Raw genomic sequence first — 18,075 nt, 5'->3', positions numbered from 1 at the left:
AGACTCCAGGCCAGCTATCATCAGGCTCGTCAGTGTAGGGACTCTACATGCAGGGATATCCTCAGTTCATTCATTTTTTTTAACATGCTGTGGTTGTTGTAATTGCCCTACACACAACAGAGATATTAAATGAATCCACTGACTCCAGGCAGCTTTCCTTTCTTTGAGGAAAAAAAAAAACCTAAACTAAGCTAAACTAAACTAAATAAATACATAGTGTGAAATGAACTGGGAAAGAGCAGTAAAGCAAAGCAGAGGCGATGGTTATAAAGGATGGGGCATAGTTATTTAAATAAGAAGACCTAGAATGTCCTCTCTGAGGAGACATTTGCATAGAGATCTGAATAAAGGTAGGGCGAGAGCTGTCTATATGTTGGTAGAAACTACTGTAGACAAGGACAAAGCGAAGACAGAAATATAGGTTGGAATTCAATATTTAGTATTTTTAGTGAAGAAGAAAGGAGAGCAGTTTGGCCAGAGCATGGGGTGGGGGGAACGGGTGGATGCATAGAGAGATTATTCTTTGCATTTTATAATAAATGGAAGAAAAAGTCTCTGGGATATTTTTTTGTGATAAGAAAGAATATAATGTGACTGACATTTCTAAAAGGTCACTTTGCTTTCTGTATGTAAATCAGACTTCAGGAGAACAAGCACAGAAGACAAGCTATAAGGCTTTTGGTGGCAGTCCAGGTGGTGATGACGAGGTGCTTAGGAGTTGATCCCGGACCTCAGTGGCCGGGTGAACATCGGTGTCATTTACTCTACTGCAGAGAATTGAAGAGAGGAAGCCACCCTGGTAATATATTCATAGGTAAGAGTTTGTCAGGATATAGGCCTTCTCTTAAATCATACATTTTAATTTTCATAATGGCCATAATAAAATTCAGCCCAGAATGCACTTTTCATATTATCCAGAAATGTTCTGCAGTGCGGTGGGAAAAAATGCTGAGAAATGCAAACCGAAATTCAGTTTCCTTTGAGCCACCAAACGTCTCAGGGCTGATGTGCATCACACAGAGGGTGTGGCCAACTACTGTGCACACCAGAAACACACAATAAACATGAGTTCCATTCAACTGTGTCCCATAGAAATCAAGTCTTAACATGACACTAAAAGTTTCATAATGTTACCTACTAAGTGAAGCTCTGCCCTGTTCACGGCACAGCAGTAAACCAACGCAATTACTATTGCAGAATAGTTAGGAAAAGAAATACTCCTTCAAAGGTCACTGAAAGCTAAGAAAATGAAAAAACAAAATAACCAGTTTTGAGGTAGGAAAAACAATGGGAATTTCCCTTATATTTCTACCTTGTTCAGCTTTGTAAGCTGCAACACAGGAGCCTCTAAATGCTGTGTGCTTCCTCTATGAAATTGTTTTAAGAGTTTTCTCTCAGGCAACTAACATTTAAAAGAGCATTTCCTCTAATTGAATTACTTTAGGCTGTGCATTCCAGGGCAGGCAAGCCTTTCCCTTCAGCCAAGTACCCATCTCTAGAAGACTAAAGCTTTCAGAGCAAGCTTTCTCCAGCCTGGCCTTCTTCAGCAGAGCTGGTGGTGATGTGTCCCAGGACACCTCCCTCTCTCAACTTCCAGTGTTACAACACATCCTGAGGTGACAGGTTTACCAAATCACGACTCATTCTACTTCTAACTCTGAGGTAACCAGGCATTTACTGTGATCCCAGAGCTCTCCACACATTAAAGTCCCTCAGCGCTGAAACTCTGCCATCTGTGCCCTCTGGAGCTTCAGTAGAATGTCACGGAAACAATTGCCAACCCTCAGCTTCTGCCTCAGCTTGTCAACCTCTTAGTCTGTCTGAGACTGGGATCTCTCAGAGGACACGTGGCTCTCATCCTCTCAGAAGGGAGCTGATTTGTTCCTACAATTCTCGGACCTAGCTAGGTCATTCACCTCTCACATCTTGTTCCTACTTACAGGATATTTTTCCTCAACGTTTCCTAAACTCTTAGGTTGTAATCCTTTGTGTTTCTCAAAATAATTTAGCATCAAGGTTGCTGTCTTCAAAACCTACTTCTCTTTCCACTCTTAATAATTGAAATATCAGTCTAAATGATGTTTGTGGACTCCCGAGATTCTCAGTTTTGAGATGTCTCTCATTATAATCTTTTTGAAAAAAAATAGGGGCTAGAGAAATGGCTCAACAGTTAAAATCACTTATTTTTTTTTTCTCACAGAGAGCTGAGGTTCAGTTTCTAGCACCAATATGGTGGCTCACGACCATACTATGGTTCCAGGTATCAAACCCCTTCTTCTGACCTTTATGACACCGGGCATGTGTGAGGTACATATACAGATCTTCAGAAAAGACATACACATAAAAACAAATGAATATAATTCTTTAAAGATTTATTTATTTTTATTTCATATGTATAGGTGTTTGCCCATAGTTAATGTATAGGCATCATATGTGTGCCTAGTGCCCCCAGAGGCCAGACGATGGTCACCTAAAAGTGGAGTTACAGGCAGATATGAGCTAGTACATGGTCATTGTGAACCAAACCCAAGTCCTTCCCCAAAACTATTAATTGCTGAGCCATCTCTCCAACTCTTGTTCATTTATAATCTTGATCGATGCTTCCTCAACCATACCCTTCCGTGGTGATAAACCACACCCTGTGGTAACAAATAAATACAAATTCCCAATTTCCCTTTTCTAACCTCCTAGTCTCTGTTACTGCTAATTAATAATCTCTTTCCCTTAACCATGCTCTCTTTACACTGTGTCTCACACTTCTGCTATCTTGTTTTTCCTCCTTATTGTAACATAAATATTATTTCAATCATCATAAACCCTCCCTGGTAAACAGACCCAATGCATCCCTTGTTCATTTCTGCTTAATTGAACTCCATTAGCAAAGCTTGGACTCTCATCGAATTTATCGTTCATCTGTCTAAACTTCTGTGTACAGAACTAAGTATTCCTAGAGTAAGATGCACAAACATGATGCTTGTTCTCTTTGCAAACGTATGGCTTCCAGCATCTAACTAGTCCTATTGTTTGCAAAAAATTATGTTACAATCATTTCGCCTACTTTTATATTCATCACTAAATAACACTGTATGTAGTTATCTTTGCATGCTGTGACCAAAATGCCCAAGAACCATCTAAAGGGATAATAATAATAATAATAATAATAATAATAATAATAATAATAAATACATAATATTTTTATAAAATTAATCATCACCATAATTATTATTACTATTATTATTATAGCTCATGGTTTCAGAGGTGTCAATTCATAATTGACCCCAAGTGCTTAGACAGAATACTGAACACTGTGTTAGAACACTGTGTGATAGAAGAGTTCTTCTCTTCATTGTAGACAGGAAGGAGGCAAAGACAGGTTACTCCCAGTGGGCTATCCCAGTGACCTATTTCAGCCAGCTATGCTCTACCTGCTAATGCCTACAAAACTAACTAAACAGTGACACTCAAATGATGTCTGAGCATTCAAAACTCGAGTCCATGGAGGGCATTTTGAATTCAAAGTAAAGCACACTATTTTTTCTTTCCTCAAGTCTTCAACTAATTCTCATACAAGAGGGGCCAGGGCATGATGATGAGGCAACAGAGTCATAAGAATTCACTATAATGTATCTCCTAAATAAAAGATGCATAAGGTCAACTTCTTACCTACCAGGTCCTATGAGGCAGTCAGTGAGTCCAAATCTGATGAGTTCTGAAGTAACACTACCCCCCCCCCCAAGATTTCACCAGTCAATCAAGGATGCCAGCCTTCATCCTTCCAACCGGGAATCATATCTAGTTTCTGGTCTCTTCTTTCTCTGACATCTCCCTCCAATTATTCACTAAACCGTATTGGCTATACTTATTCATATCAGGAAAGTTATTCAGTTATTTGTATTAGAAAGTTATTCAGTATGCATTCATTGTACAGAATATTGAGTTTTGCTATGGCATTTTCTCTTTTTCTCAATTCAAATTTCATTAATCAAGAAGCAAAACAAAAAAATAAGAGGGGAAAACAGCTATATATTGACTATATATTATATTCCTGATGCAAATATTTGCATTGATTTTTCTTCTCTAGCTCTACGTTTTCTCAAAATTCTTTGTAATGAGTGGCTGTTTTCTTTCTTCATTAATGAGTTAGTTAATTTTCCATCTCAATCACAGCTTCCTTTTCATGCTTCCCCCCATTTATAAGGTACCTTCATTTCTTTATCTTCTGTATCACCCTCCCTTTCCTTTCTCATATTCCCCCTTCTCCCCATATCCCCCCTTCTATTTCCTTAGCAACAGTTCCCTTCTATGTTCATATCATTTTTAGAGTTGTTTGCTTGTATTAAATGTTACTGATTTGGGGTGTGGGATGACTGCATGCCACAGTGCATGTGCAAAGACTAGCAGACAGCTTGTGAGAGTCTGTTCCCTCTTCCCACTGACTGGGTCGTGAGAATCAAACTCAAGTCATCAGGTTTGATGGCAGGGATATTTAACCGCTGAGCTGTCTCACCAGTTTTGTTTATTATATGTTTGTGCTTTAACGTAATGCTGAGGGTTGGAACACGCACGCTTGATCAAGCTTCTATCTCTGAGCTATATCCCCAGCCTTCTACTTATAAAATTTGTTCAGAAACATGCCATTTCTTTAAACCATCACTGTATTTGACTGTTGAAACATCTATCTTGATTGCTCAAATTATAAGAGAACATCCTTGCTGGCCTCAGAATTCCACCACTGTCCTACCTTGGTCCATGTTTATCTCAGCAACAAGAGAGATTGGTATGTCAGCTCATGCCATCTTCTTACACAGAATTCTTGAGAACATCCCTGCTACGCTCATTGTAAAGACTATGGACTTTACAACTCCTGGCAGTATTCAGGAAATTCTAGTCTGGTGCTTGTCTGATCTCATCCCCTGAGATACTCCCTTTGGCAGTTCTGCCATAATCACAGTGACATCTTCACTGTTCCTGTCACTTGTGAACTTGTGCCTGATGTCCTCTGGTTACCCCTCCAGACAGATTTTCACCCTTCTAAACTCTGCTGGGTCCTGAAGAGACAAACCCCACAAATTGCAACAGTAGTATCCTTGACCATCCTCTTCTGGTGCTTTTGATGGCTGGGCACCCAGCAGAAGGCAGCAAGGAGCAATGGTACATTTGCAGTGTTTGCTCATAGACTGCATTCATTGAGCTTACAGGTCCTGACAAGGAGACTCAGCACAGTGTCTCATAGCCAGGCTGCCTTAATCCACTCTATGTTAGGTAACAAATTAGGGGGCTCATTCCTGAAGAGCTAATTCTCTGCCTCTTGGCAGTCCTTAGTCACCTATAGTTTTTGTCCAGAAGTAGGACCCCATGAGATTTTCTCCTTCTGTGTTAGTATGTCTCTTGATATTGTCATTGTTCTAGTCTTGTATATAGAGTCACCTCTAATAGTCACATAGTAGACTTCTTGGCATTCTGGCTTTTACATTATTTCTGCTCTCATCTTCTGTCAGGTCTCCGGGCCTGGGCTCCCACAGTCTCTTGATCTTTGTGTCCATGTCTGGTTTTCCATGATGGTCTCCATTTACTGGAGAGAGGAGCCTCTTTACTCAGGTGTCACCTCTCAGGTAGACCTCCTCTCTTTTACTAACCAGAGATGCTACTGACCAGAAATGCCATTTCCTCTCCTAGTCCTTGTATACGTTTTTTTTTCTACCTCCATGGTAGAAATTTAAAAAATACTAATGGTACCTCCATTTAAAAAATACTAATTCATTCACTGCTTTGTTCGATTTATTCTCAGCTATAGCAAGAACATTTAGAGCAAGTCCTAATGGCAGGTAGCCAGCATAGAATAGCACATTTTTTTCTAATTCATGTAAAATTAAAAACAAAACAAAACAAAAAACAAAAACAAAACACTGGCTGGGCAGTGGTGGCACACGCCTTTAATCCCAGCACTTGGGAGGCAGAGGCAGGCGGATTTCTGAGTTCGAGGCAAGCCTGGTCTACAGAGTGAGTTCCAGGACAGCCAGGGCTACACAGAGAAACCATGTCTCGAAAAACCAGAAGAAAAAAAAAAAAAAAAGAAAGAAAAAAAAAAAAAACCACTGAACACACTTACACATACAACAACAACAACCAATAAAATAAACAAACACCTTCCAAATCCCTACACAGTTAAAAGAGAGTGAAGAGTTCACAAGTTTAAGTAAATGAATCTTGGTCAGTTTATTCTCCTCCAAACCTGAGTGAACCATTAGCTAGAAAATTTATTGAGGTGATTCAAGATTTCCTGTTTGAACTAGTAAGGTCTAGAAAAGATAGCTCTGCCCTTTGCAGTCCACTTTTACAATACATGTTGTAGCACGTGAATCACTCCAGACACTTCATTAGACACAGAGCCGGGTCTCCAAAGTGTGTCAAACCAGCTTCAGTTTGATGTCTGAGATCAGTCTGTGTTTTCTGTTTCCTGGAAGTTTATCGAGACTATATTTTGGGAGTTTGCAAGAGAAAGTGATTTTGCTCATGTAATTTTGTGTGGATGAATTCCCAACATCCCAGTGCAGTTATTCATAATTTAAAAGCCAAGAAAAGGTAACATTGTTTACTTAAGCAGTACATTATTTTAGTCAGCATATATTAAAAATTTAGTTGATTAAAAGATTATTGTTCCATTAGATTTACCAACAATTAAAATTATGCTTGAATCACACAAATATCTATTGAAATTATTTTTCTTTATGTTCAATTTATGTTTTTAAATTTCATACATGAATATTGTATATTATGTTCACTCCTATCTCATCCCCTAAAACTCCTCCCCTGTTCCACAAAACCCTTCTTGAATTCATGACCTGTTCGTTAATTATTATATACACACACACACATACATGCACACATACATGAATATACACATATACACACTTAAATACAGCCTGCTGAGTTCATTTAGTATTTCATTTGTACAAAGTAAAATGTTTAGGATTGACTACTTGATAATGAATATACCTATCAGGACTCTCATCTTAGATAAAATTGATTCCCTCTCACCACCCATCAATTGCCTATAGCTCTTCATTTAGGGGTGGAGCCTTGTCATTATTGAGGTCTTGTTCAGGCATCCATCTACTCTGGATTTTACAATCTGTCTCCTCCCTCTTCACCTATGATGTTCACTGAGCCTTATGTTTGGGGAATGCTTTATAGCTCTACCAATTGGGGCTGGGTACACCATCACTTCTTTGCGTTTGGACCAGTTGTGGATCTCTGCAACAGGCTCTGTCTACTGCAAAAAAGAAGCCTGGTTGATGAGGTGTGAGAGTTATATTTATCCATGAGCATAAGGATGGGTATTTAGAATATAATTAGAAACAATTTTAATTTAGGAAAATAGCAGTAGTAGATTCTCCTCTAGGATATATAACCTCTCCAAGCGTGGGCACTCGCCTAGGTTTACTGTACCAAGCATGAATTCCTGCCTACCACACAAACCGAAAGCCCAGTTACACATCTGCTGGTTAGATACAAGCACTGCTATTGTGCCACTGGGATTATCTTGCCAGGCCAGTCGTTGTGGTGGTTAGCTTTACAGCTGGGAGGATTTATAATTGCTTTTGCTTGGCAGCTTGCATAGCAAGCACCCCCTGACACTGAGAGCTATCCTCAGGGAGGAGACTTTTAGGTCATTCCAGTTTTATTCCTGCAAGTCCTGCATTCAAGGTGGGGATCGTCTTCAGCAGGAAGATTTATCTTCAGATGACAGTAGCCTATATTATTTTAGAATTTTCTTGGAGTCCCTGACCAACAACTCAAAGGGAGGTTTCCCATGCCTGGTAATGGGATTTTTGTTAAATAGTCTATTGTTAAATATATATGAACGAGAGTATATATGTGCTTCTAAGTAAAGAGAGAGAAGACAGACAGATAAACAGAGACAGAGAGAAAAAAGAAAGTGTGTGTGTGTGTGTGTGTGTGTGTGTGTGTGTGTGTGTGTGTTTGTGTGTGTGTTTCTAAGTAAGCTTGTGGTAGCACATGCCTTTAATCCTAGCACTGCAGGGGCAGAGGCAGGAAGATCTCTATGAATTCAAGACCAGCCTGGACTATATAGAAGTATTTTTATTATTTTTATTTTATGCTTTTTTACAATAGTCATAAAAGTGATAACCTTTCAGGACTTAATGAAAGCAATTACTACAAGGTCCCATTTGACAGAAGAACACACTTCATCCAAGTTTGACCAGAGCTAAAAGGGCCTAATTCCTTGAAGCACACATTGTCCTAGAATGTCATGTTATTCATTGCACGTGACCTTTAGCGAGGTCAGTGTTAAGAACTCCACTCTTTATCACGTCCAAACTGTCTTTGCCCTCAAAGTCTTTAACTACAGGAGCTTACATATGTCACTGGCTGCTGTCTGTAATGTAATTAATTACCAGGGCAGAAACAATCATGGCAGAACAAAGCCCCAGGAGACAACAATCCTATCCCTCCTGTTGTCTCTGACTGGCTCTGGGATGTCACTGTCCCTTCCTTCTACAACATCATGAACTCTGTTTTCTCTGATTTCTAACTTAGGAGTGATCATTACCTTCTGCCCAACAATGCTGTGACCTTCAGATAAGAAGACATGAAGGAAAATAATCTATAAATACAAAATACATATTTCAGCAGTTATGTTTAATAATTAGCAAAACAGCTCAAATACATGAAAAACTGTGGCTCCAGTACCCTGGGATTCTTACAAAGCAGGAGGACATGCAGACCTTCTAATATGCAACAAAGGAATCATCCACATTTTTATCACATTGAGACAATCTCCAAAATACTGCTCGTTTACTGACTGGTTGCATCCTTCAGCTTAGTTGCAACTTTTAAAAGGTGTGTGTGTGTGTGTGTGTGTGTGTGTGTGTGTGTGTCTTTTTAAAGTTCTGGTTTTTTTATTCTTAAGAAATTATTTCATACATGTGTATAATGAATTAGGTAGATACCCGTCCCTTATTTTTCCCCTCAATTATTCTCATTTTGCCCAACATGTCTCTTTCTCAATTTCATTTTTTTAAAATTTTATTTATGATAACCTGCATTAGTACCAACCCAACATTTAATTCTTTTCAAAGGTCTATGAATACTATCAGAAGTTCTGTGGAGTCTTTACACATCCATGGTAATCAATCGGGCTAAGTTCTCCTGATCAAAATAACCACAGATTTCAGGAGGCCTAATGTTTCCTCCAGCAGAATGAAGAAATGCCATTGGTTCCAGGCCATTTGCTAACTGCCTAGGTGAAGTCACAGGCAGGGAGATGGGAAGGAATTGCAATCTGTCTCACTTAGCCTCAGGAAAAGTCAGATCATACATCTGGACTCCAAAGCCGAGGACTAACCTGCAATTTTGCGTTTTCCCGCATCCTCAGTCCCTGAGGCCAAAAGAAATGACTGTGCCTGAATCAGCCACCTGACCACCTTACCTTTATTGTCCTACCCTTCCTAAAGCACCTCCCCCAAGCCCTGCAATCCAGTGCTTCTGGGATTAGAAAGCACCAATGTATTTAAAGAGTGTATACAATACACAATTGATTAGTCTTTCAATCATGGGAAACTGGAGTCAGAGTAACACATTCAGCCTGGTCCAAGCAAAGGATCAAGGCTTACAGAAATAGAAAGTCAGTTCGACACGGTTGATGGCTTTTAGATCAGGCACTCCATCGACGGGCATCCTAACCTAGCTTAAGTCAGCTCTTGCAAGGTTCGTGGTGAGGACTCTTATTATTAACTTGCTGAAAGAAGAAATCAACGTCAGTTAAAGGGGAAAAAATTTATCAGTTGTAAACTGAGACCAGAACTTCTCCAAGTTCCTGTGATTTAGTTGGCAGAAAGAAGAGCAGAGGAAAGAGAACAAGAGAAAGAAAAGAGAGGTCCAGTTGAAAACAGGCTTGAATGAGTCCAAAAGGAAAGAGAAAGTAACATCTCTTCTCGCTGCCTCACACACCCAATTAAAGCAAGTCAATAGTTTGCCTTTGAAGTCTGGAAACAAATTTCTTGCTCAGCTTTAAAACTAAGTAGATTTCTTTCAATAAATTAAACAATGGTCCTGTTATCATTGAGGTTTTTTTTTTTTTCCTTTTTTTTTTTTTTTTTTTAATGTGTTTCTCTCCTTAGCTCACCAGCCCTGGCTGAGGTGTTTTCTACTATTTAGACAGCACATTCTTTTCCTCAGCTCCAGCATCCCCCTGTCCTGACATCACTCCCCCCTCTTCTCCGTTCTTAGTCACAGTCTAAATATCTGAATATCAAACATTCTATCCTCAACTCCCTGTTCTAATCAGCCTATTTCTGCACTAGGTTATCCATGTTCTGGGTAATGTTTGCCTTCAAACTCAGAATTCTCTAGTGGGCTTCAAGCCTACACATCGGACTGGCCATGTGTGGCAAACAGCTAAGTTCAGGACACTCTGTCCCTCCTAGGTCTAGACGCTCTCATTGTCTGTGAAAGGTCTCATACTCAACCACAACCACACACCTCCTGAAGATTCTAAACACTCTCCTCTTACTTACTTGCTTGTGTCAATCTGTTGGGGGACCCTGCTGCTGAAGGTCACAGTCCACCATAAGCTCGAGGCAAAATGGAGGGCTCCTGCTCCTGCAGGACCCTAGGTCCAGAAAGCTTTTTGAGCTTGGTACAAAATGGAGGACTTCCTTCCCCCAGCAGGGCTTCCTGCTCTCTGCCTGACCTTATGTCCCTGAGCAGGGATGCCTAGCTTATCTTAAGTGTGACCTTTGACACAGTTCCCTGCAAATGCTTTCCCTCTGCTGTCCATATGATAATTAGGTATTTCCGCTCGGATGACAGGGCTGCAATGCCTAATGAAAATGAAACATATTTTGAATACTAATTTGTCAATCCCCTAGCTGCTGCTCTCTTCCTATGTATTCCTCTCACCCCCGGAATAAAATTGAGCTGCCTCTGTGAAGCTGATCCCAGTAGTCTGCCCTTCATACCCACAGATCCTCTGAGCCCCGTTCATTGATTCTGTTCTCTCTCACCCCTGTGAACTAGTGGCTAGTGGCCCCCAAAGACTGGACACACCCACATATCCCTAGTTAGTTGGCATGCTATAAATTCTTCTTCCTGCACCTGTTTCAATATCACTTTCCTTCCATCCTCACTGCCATCATTTCGGACCGTCCTCTTATAATTGCACATAAGCCACGTGGAACATAGCCCTCCTTTTGTTTCTAACACCCACATCAGGTATCTCACCACTGCCTAAAACTAACCAACTCCAGGGTGTCTGACACCTCCTTCTGGCTTCCATGGGTACCTACATGAATGTGACATACAGGTACATGCATGAACACACTCACACATACACATAGAGAGTGAGAAAGAGGTCTAATATTCCCCTGTCCATGGGATTCTTCTCTGTGACTTCACTTACTCTGTTATTTCTGGAATATTGTAAGCACTCAGTACAAGTAGGGTGGAGTAAAAGAGAACAAAGTATGCAGGGGAAAATAGTGGGAAGATGGAGAAACTAAGTTATTGCTCACTATGCTAAACTCTCAGGGTCATTTTATTCCTCTACTTTTCAAAGCTCAGACTCTCATTTTTCTGCCTCTAGAGATGGCACCTCCTCCATGTGCAGTTCATGCCTTCATTTCCTGCATACCTTGTCCCGAACAGAGCTGCTCCTGCATGCCCTCCTCAATCAAATCCCTGCCTCCAGCTCCTCTTCATCCACTGTGATCTTCAGATCTTCACCCTACCCTAACAAATGATCCATTACTAATTCTGCAGAGATTTATCCCTTTAATATTCCATGGTTCCCTTGCCATGAAAGGAACTAGAGGAATTTGTACTTTGTTTGTACTGGTCCCTAGTAAGTCAACCACTTGTTGATCAAATATATTGTGAGTGCCTGCTGTTTGCTCGACTGGGCATCAGGCACAAAAAAAAAAAAAAAAAAAAAAAAAAAAAAAAACTCAAAAAGGTTCCCATCCAGGAACCTGGTTTGGCAAGAAACTGGCAGACAAGTGGTTTCTTTCCATTTCTTTTGGAGTCCTTGCTCCATGCCAAACACTGTTCTTGCTCTTATGAAAGCCAGCACCCTGGTAACAAAAACAGAGTACTAAATATTTGGGCAACTCTGTGGAAACAGAATAGAGAGGAGCAAGGGTGACCACTGGGAGATCCATTACCCACCTAGGCTGCCTACCCCATGAAGAATGTCTTGAGAGGTAATGTTGGTGAGAAGTACTGAATTCAGCAGCACCAACTGCATCACTAACAGATGCGAAAGGAGTTATTAAAGAAAATGGCTCCATTGGTAGGTTACATTATGGAAGAGTGAGTTAATTTCTCTTGAATTGGAAAAGTCAGTGAGATCAAGAGATTTCGTCAAGGAAATAAATAAAGCGGTGGGCTAAGAGGAAGGAATGGAAGAATAATAAAGGATGATAAACGATTCATAAAATTATTTAATTGTCTTCTTTGAAGTAGAAAGAATGTGAGAGATAATTCTTTAGTTTCAACTATGATGTACTTGAAATATCTAAAAACAGTAGCAGCAAATATCAATAGAGTAAGTCCCCAGGTGAGGGCCGGGTGTGCAGCTCAGTGATAGACAGTTGCCTAGCAATTCCCATATTCTAGGCCCCATTCCATGTAGCTTATATAATATCAATCTGCTTAATTATTATAATGGCCTATTGGCATACAGTCTATTATCATATCCATTTCATAGATTAGAAAAATGAGACATTGATAAGGTAAGGAATTTGCTCATATAAATTAGGTAGAGAAGATAAAACTTAAACACAGGCTTCATGACTCCCAGGCTTGTGCTCCTACATGGTCCTCTGCCCTGTGCACAGGTCTGCAGGCTGAATATTATGTAAATGTGGTGTTTGAATACCGGTATGAGAGATAACATCGGCATTTCAATCTTTCAAGCCAGAGGACTAGATGAAATTACACAGTAAGTTAGCTCACATGAGAAAACAGTGAATTCAGTTATGGTGGTGCATGTCTTTAATACCAGGGCTTGGGAGAGATGGAGGCAGGCAGATCTTTATGAACTCTAGGCCAGTCTCATTTACATAGCAAGATCCAGGACAGCCGAGGCTACACAGAGAGACCTTATCTCAAAAAAAGGAAGGAAGAGAAGAGAAAGAGAAAGAGAAGGAGGGAGGAAGGAAAGGGAGGACAGAGGGAGGGAGGGAGGGAGGGAGGGAGGGAGGGAGGGAGGGAGGGAGCTGAGCAAGTATGAGACACAATACTGATTTTACAGCCAGGAATTGAAGATGTCACATTGAGAAAGATGTGGAGTTGGGAAGAAGAAACCTAATGGAGAGTGTTGTCTCAGCATCATGCTGTCTTCCGGTGAGGTGACTTCAACCTCCCAGACAAATACAGAGATTAGAATCTCATACAGGATTGGCAAGTATTTACTCCTCCCACAGACATTTTGGACTTGGAAGAAATTGCTCTCTGTTGAAAGGCCTGACTTATGGAGACATCAGTACTTGTATTATGTCCTAAGAAAATGAGATACATTCAAAGAGAGGAAAAAGAAGTCAATGGAAAAGCATGGGGGGGAGGGGTGGCAACAGAAGTACTTTGAATTGCATTCTCTCTGGCCACTCTATGCTTAGGGAAGCCTGACTTTGTTCTCCAGCACATGCAGATGGAAGATTCCAAATAACTCCATCCCTGACTACCATGGGTAGCCTTGTAAATGGGCACTAATGGGATGTAATGTGACGTTACAGAGTAGGGAAGAACGTAGTTTCATATACATAGCTCCAATGTTTTACCACCTCTTCTTTACAAAATTCTATAGAAAAACTAAAAGGAAAAGGAGTCTTTCTTTTTGGAACCTTCTAAACTCCTGTCCCGAAGGTAAGATGTCCTAAAACACTGTTTCCATAAGGAATCAGTTCTTAGACCCTAGAGCAGTGGTTCTCAACCTTCCTGATACTGTGACACTTTAATATAGTTCCTCATGCTGTGGTAACCTCCCAACCATGAAATTATTTTATTGCTACTTCATAACTGTAATCGTGTTACTGTTATGATTCATAAAGTAAATAACTATTTTCCAAGAGTCTTAGGTCACCCCTGTGACAGGATCAATAGACACCCCCCCAGGAGGTCACAACCTACAGGTTGGGGACCACAGCACTAGAGGAATGCCCTTTTTTTAGACTCTATGAACACATATCTCTCCCAAAATATATATGGGTATGCTTTCAAAATACAACTGTATATGTCTTTGCTCCAGTGTTAGGTTGAACCATTACTATACTAATTGCAAATGTGATGTTTAGACATTTGAATAAATTTAGATATCATTTAAAATTATGAGGGAATTCTTGAGAAGAAATTCATGAAGAAAAAAAAGAGTGATGCTTGACCTGAAAACTAAACATTAGAAATAAGACTGAGGCAGAGGATGGAGACTGGAGTGAAACAGGCATCACAAAAAAGAACCATAGTGAAAAGAAGTAAATCACCATGAAAAGAGAGAGCTTGAGAGCTGGAGGCAGATACTGAACGAGGCAGGTCCGGGCTAATTGAAAATGTCTGGGAAAGAGAAAGCTGCACGTGGCAATGAGGAATAAGGGAATTAATTATTGCTCAACATGTCAGACAGACATTCTCACCAGATTATGAGGTTTGAAGAGATTATACTGAAAGGAATAAATGCCCTTTATTATCTGAGCTTCCAAAAAGAAGGATCTGCTCGGATTCAGATTAGAAATGAGACCAAAAAGAGGAATTGATATGGAAAATTAATGTTGGTAGAAACGAATTCTGTTCCGTGGTAAGCTTTATATTTCAGTTAAAAATAATAGGACACTGTAATTTAGCTACCAACATAGAGGGATATCTAATGCATATGTGCTTGCGTATAATCTCCTTGTTTGTATAGGAAAATTATATGCATAAATACTAAATAGCATAATCTATCAATATATACATATATAATATAAATGTATGCATACCTGGAGTAAATATTACCTATTTACTGTCCTCTACCAAACATTTGTAAGAAAGGATTATGGAGAGGATTAAAGGTTAAGATCACACGTTATCATTGGGAGGAAGAACTGCCCTTGAGACCATTGTAAACAGTTAATCCTGAAATGCTTTCTCTCAACCACCATCCTCCTGGATGCTGAGTATTCATCTTTGTTCTGTGGTTTTCCCACTCTCAGCTCTGAATTCCATTCTTCTTTCTCATCCATGGTGTGATTCTCATTTGAGAGATCTTTCCACATGCAAACCTTCAATGGGAGTATGGAAAACATGTTTTCAAATGTTGAAATAAATTTGCATATTTTTCAAAACGGCATATTCAAACATGACTTAATTCTTAGAAAATGTATGGGAAAAAATAAAAAAAAACAAAAGCAAAAACTAGCTTGGCTGTGGTGGTTTGGCTCGAATACCTTTAATCCCAGCACTCAGAGGCAGAGACAGATGGATCTCTGTGAATTCAAGGACAACCTGGTCTACAAAGTGGGTTCCAGACAGGGCTACACAAAGGAACCTGTTTCAAAAAAAAAAAACAAAAAGCAAAACAAAACAAACAAACAAACAAAAAAACAAAAAGAAAAGAAAGAAAGAAAGAAAGACAGAAAGAAAGACAGAAAGGAAGAAGTGTGTGTGTGTGTGTGTGTGTGTGTGTGTGTGTGTGTGTTCATACATGCACGAGTGCACAGGTATCATGGAGACCAGAAGCACTGGATCCTCCTAGAGCTGGGGTTACAAGCAGTTGTTTGTGATGACGCAGTAGGGTTGCTTGAGTGAAAACTTAGTACTTTGTAAGAGCACTTGCCACTTACCTTAGCCATCTCTCCAGCTCTCAAATGTGATTTTTAAAATGATCCAAGATTAACAATTTTTCCAACGTTTCTAACATGGCAATGCATATCTATAACCCCAGCACTCACACATGCAGAAGAATCAAGGCCACTGTAGTCTACGTAGTAAGTCAGGCACTCATCTGAGCTGTACGGTAAGACTCTGGCTCAGTGAACAGCACCAACAGAAATAACTGATCATCAAAACTGACACAGAGAATTTGAAACTTGGAAAGGAACCACAGTCATGGTAAAACATGTTCATCTTGTCGACCATATGTAAACAGAAGCCCCAAGAAGCCAGTGGCCATAGTAATAGGCCTACAGAGCTAGAAAAAGACCTGGTATTAGCCACACCTAGTAGCACAAGCCAAATTACCTTAGCTATTTAGAAGGAATCTAAAGTCAAGATGTGATTAAACTACAGAGTGAGTTCAAGTCTGGGCAACTTCTTGAGAGCCCATCTCAGAATAAAAAGAATAAAGAAAAGTAGGCCTGAAGCTCAATGCCAGAGTACTTGCTTGGCATGCATAAGGTTCTAGTTTTAATATTTACTACAGACAAAGGGTAATTAACTAACACATGAATCTCAACAGCACACATACCATCTTTCGAGAATGAAGCTAAACAATTCAGTGAAAGTTAAGATGGCATGGTAAATTGTAACTGGCCAAAAAAAAAAAAAATGCTAAAGTTTACATCTTTATTATCCATGGGACATGTGGGTGATTATTACCAGAAATCACTGTTCATTGTAAGTTCACCAAACATGGCAAACTGTAATGGCGGTTTCCGGCCGAGGGAATGAAGTTTGAAGTGGCCCTGTTCTTTCCTCTCCAAGTGTTGGCAGTAGAGTCCAATGCATCTTCATCAGAGAAGACAAAGGAAAAAGAATAAGATTGATTAGACAGGAAGGAAGAGGTGCAGAAACTGTTTTAGAAGGAAAAGAATTTCATAAAATATGCAAACAGAGATGCTAACTAAACATTGAAGTGTTTCATTAAAGTCCCTGCAGATTCATTTCTGACATGCTCTTCCTATACATGGGACAGTCCTTGGAGAGAAAGAGGCCCAGTGACTTCAAGGAAGTCTAAAATATTGGGGACAGGTGCTCTTGTCTTTGGTAGATAGAGAAAGAACCATTATAGTAAGACTCTGTAGGGAAATAGAAGGAAAGAGAATAAAACAGGAACCTGCCTGAAAGAGGCAGCAATAGAACATAAGCTAAGGTTTGAACCTATAAGGAGACTGAACCATAGCAACAGAATCCTTGGTCATCATTAGCCCTGAAAGGCAGAAAGATCCAGCATGGGTGACCAGCTTGGTTCTGTCTTCCTTTTCCACATGGGGGGGGGGGGTTACTTACACTGGACTACCAGTGATTATGAATTATTTCTTTCAATCCAAACCATGTGAATAGATTGACAAATGACACTCAAGAAAATAGGGTGTTTGCCCAGAGGACCAGAAACAATGGCCCTTCTCTCTTTTAATACATTAACCTTCAGGGAAGAAAAGTGGCTCTAAGGACAGAGGAAGCCGCCACTTCCCAAGCATTAAAAAGATTAAGGGAAATAGTATTGGACTGGAGCAGAGAGGAAATTATTCGCCTGTCTCAGAGAGGACATTTCTGTTGTTATTGCTCCTATAAACCATCCTCACCCTCAGCTCCAAATCCAGCTGGGCTGATGGGATTTGTTGAGGCAATATATCAAATTAGGCCTGTTGAGGAAACTCCAGAGAGAAGCCTGGAGCCAAGGAGTGCCCGGAAATTTATCTAAATGACAGGATAGTTAGAAAAGCACAACCCCTTGTTCACCAGACACTGTGAACACCACAGCCCCCAAAGTCCTAATTAAAAGAAGGCCAATGTCTTTAGTTCCAGAGAAGATGCCCAGAGTTACCTGGGGACCACCTGAAGTCCCTACAACCAGACATGAACTTGGGTGAGAATTAAAGGAAATATTTCATACACAGAAAAACAAAAGGCAACATTAGGAGAAAATTAGAATCTAAAATCATGCACACCGCTTCGTCCAATCTGTCAGAAATGATCAACATTACACAAACATTGCAAAGCAAGTAAATTCTTTATATGGTTTTAAGGGGAGAAGATGGGAAAAGATATTCAGGGGCTGAGCTTTCATTAAAAAGCTCTGTGCATCCAAGGAGACCTCTGTACCCTATGCTGCTAGGCATTTATTATCCCAAATGTGGTGAG

General features: G+C 40.1%; 1 long non-coding RNA gene across 1 annotated transcript in view; it reads right to left on the bottom strand.

Annotated features, from left to right (window-relative positions):
• The window catches only part of LOC143444082 (uncharacterized), a 45,840-nt gene extending 35,144 nt beyond the window's left edge, over positions 1-10,696 (bottom strand). The window contains exon 1 of the long non-coding RNA XR_013113626.1: positions 10,542-10,696. This is a non-coding gene — a long non-coding RNA (uncharacterized LOC143444082). The remainder of the gene's footprint in view (positions 1-10,541) is intronic.
• Between the last annotated feature and the right edge of the window lie 7,379 nt (positions 10,697-18,075).

This window comes from Arvicanthis niloticus, chromosome 12 (genome assembly GCF_011762505.2).
Source record: "Arvicanthis niloticus isolate mArvNil1 chromosome 12, mArvNil1.pat.X, whole genome shotgun sequence".
Taxonomy (NCBI): domain Eukaryota; kingdom Metazoa; phylum Chordata; class Mammalia; order Rodentia; family Muridae; genus Arvicanthis; species Arvicanthis niloticus.
The sequence above is the reverse complement of the archived record's forward strand: the minus strand, read 5'-3'. Positions and strand labels throughout refer to the sequence as shown.